Source organism: Ursus arctos, unplaced genomic scaffold (assembly GCF_023065955.2).
Source record: "Ursus arctos isolate Adak ecotype North America unplaced genomic scaffold, UrsArc2.0 scaffold_1, whole genome shotgun sequence".
NCBI lineage: Eukaryota > Metazoa > Chordata > Mammalia > Carnivora > Ursidae > Ursus > Ursus arctos.
In genome coordinates, this window is record NW_026622763.1 from 82,748,894 (window position 1) to 82,751,366 (window position 2,473).

Consider the following 2,473-nt stretch of genomic DNA (forward strand, 5'->3'; position numbering starts at 1 on the left):
TAAGCAGAGAAGGAGATTTGTGGACGTTCACCCTCATCTGAACTCCCTGCCACAAAGGTCACATACTATCTCCAAAATTGGGCCATCTCATTTTTTAAATGTCAGGCATATGCTGTGCTAAATCAATGATCTGTTTTCCAGCTCTCTGCCCACTATGAAATAAAAACGACATGAATTTAACTTCCTAAAAGAAAGGACACAGTCGTTAAGGAAATCTCTAAGAAAAGCCAATAAAATCACAAAGTTTCTTACAGAAGTGGCTTGATACTGTGCTCACTTTGGCAGCACATATACTAAAATTGCAACGATACAGAGAAGATTAGCATGGCCCCTGCACAAGGATGACACGCAAATTCGTGAAGCGTTCCATATTTTTAAGAAGCAGAAGTTTTTATAGTCAAAATGTGGAGATTATTGATATATGAAACAGAAGCCAAGAAAATTGGTCTTGTGAAGTAAAACTCTTTTTACATTTAGAGTTCTGTTTCAGATTTCTTCTTTCCCACCCTTCAGATGACTTTGGCTTTTTCTTTGTCTTCAAAGACATTTGTGAGGTCTGTAATTTTTTTTTTTTTAATGTAGAAAATGTGAATTTTTTTGTCCTCTAATTTGTTGATGCCCTGTGTACTCCCTTGGTTGTAAAGACATCTCAATCCTACCTTGGTTCTCTTTATACTCACCAGGTACAAATTACTGGTGTGTTTTATAAGCTGCAGCTACTGTACACAGCCTATCTGATATAATCTTGTTCTGCTGATTTATTTCTTATAAATATTAAAATGACTCCCCAATTCTTTTGCAGAATTGCAAATAAAATAAGATAAAATAAAATAAAATAAAATAAAATAAAATAAAAGTGGCTTGATACTATTTTGTTTTGTGCATATAATGTGTTGTTTGAAGAAAGGCCCCAAGGACCTTCCTGGTATTGCTTGGCCTCTCAAAGAGAAGCTATCCATTGGGCATCAGTGTGTTCTGTGGGGTTTTTTGGTCACTGAAAGGTAGGCACAAAGGGCAATAACTTAATTTAAAACAACATTGCCTAACATGTATCAAAAAATGTCTCATTTGAAAGCTCAGGACCTTGGAAAGACATCCTAAAGAACTTGCTCCTTGTGTCTCCTGACTTTTTTCAGTTTTAGAAAACAAATGGCCTCTGTTGTCTGTTAAAGAACAAAAATTTAACTGAAAAAATTTGAAGATCTAATTGGGTTTATGCAATGATTCATGAATGAGGGGACAGCATCCCTTCTCGTAAATGGACAGGTGCTCAGAGGAGCTGTACAAAGTAAAGTTTTTTATAGGCATGAGGAAGGTGAGTCAAGGAGGTTGTTAGCAAAAGGAAAGATTTTTTTCAGGTCTGGTCATCTTCTTTTTGGGGGGATGGGAATGGGAGGGGGGATCTTATGTAGATGGCCTCACTAATACTGATCAGGAAATTTCAGATTGACTGTTTAAAGGTAACATTTCTGGGAAAGGTTGAAACTGCAATTAAATCTTGGTTGGCTGTAGTGGGGGCAAATGACTCTATTTTGGGCCAAATGAGAACAAACAGAATCTATTCAGAGCTTTCTAGAGCTAGGGAGTTAACTACCATTACTTGTATCTGGCAGAGGCTCAAAGGCAAACAGGGGAGTGGGAAAGTTTTAGAGTGACAAAAAGGGAAGACTTCATGAACACTCTGCTTGGAGGTTGTGAATGCAGGGAAGCTGGAAGCAGATTAACTAGAAGGATGATGTGATTGGTTTGGGAGCATACTTGGCTTTCTCTGGTTGATCCTGAGTTGCATGCATGGACAATAAAGAAGCTGGCAGTCACTAAGTCCTGACCATACTGGGCTGATGGCTGCAAAGGTTGCTACTTGGTCAGAGTGCTATTGACATGTATGGTCTGGCCATTGTCCCTTTATATATTCAGTGTCTGGTATAATATATTAAGCTATCGTCCTTTTGATGGAAATTTCACTGCCCCCCCCCAATGGTTTTGCTACTGTAAACAATGCAGGTATTTCAATTAGATAAAATGAATGAATATCACAATCAACAGATATGCAAATTTTTTTGTTTCAACAGATATTTTTATCTGGCCCTCAAAACTACCCTTCTAATTTACCTAATTGTACAATTGTGAAGCTTCATTTCAGATAGATGATTGAGAATGCTCTTTTCTTCTAAAACATTGGTTGATGAAGATCAAGTTAGATATATTCTACTGACATTAAATCTAATGAGATAATTTACCATTGAAAAAGAAGTTAGGGATCACATGAAGCATCAATAAAGTGATAAATGGATTAGGTTGGTTTGGCTGTTTTCCATTGACTGCTTCTGGGTTGTACTGCACTTGAGGAGAACATTGGCAGTTAGGACAAGGTTTCATAAGCCAGCTGGAAAGACCATAAATACTTTTTTAAATAGTAAAAACCACAATGCCTGGAGTAAGAGCCAAAGGAATGAAAAGATATTTTATACAC

The 2,473-nt window shown here is 37.1% G+C and overlaps 1 non-coding gene across 1 annotated transcript; it reads left to right on the plus strand.

Moving 5' to 3' along the window:
* Positions 1-269: 269 nt before the first annotated feature.
* Positions 270-376, plus strand: LOC113250947 (U6 spliceosomal RNA). The gene has a single exon (XR_003314270.1). It is a non-coding gene; the product is annotated as a U6 spliceosomal RNA (small nuclear RNA).
* Positions 377-2,473: the final 2,097 nt, after the last annotated feature.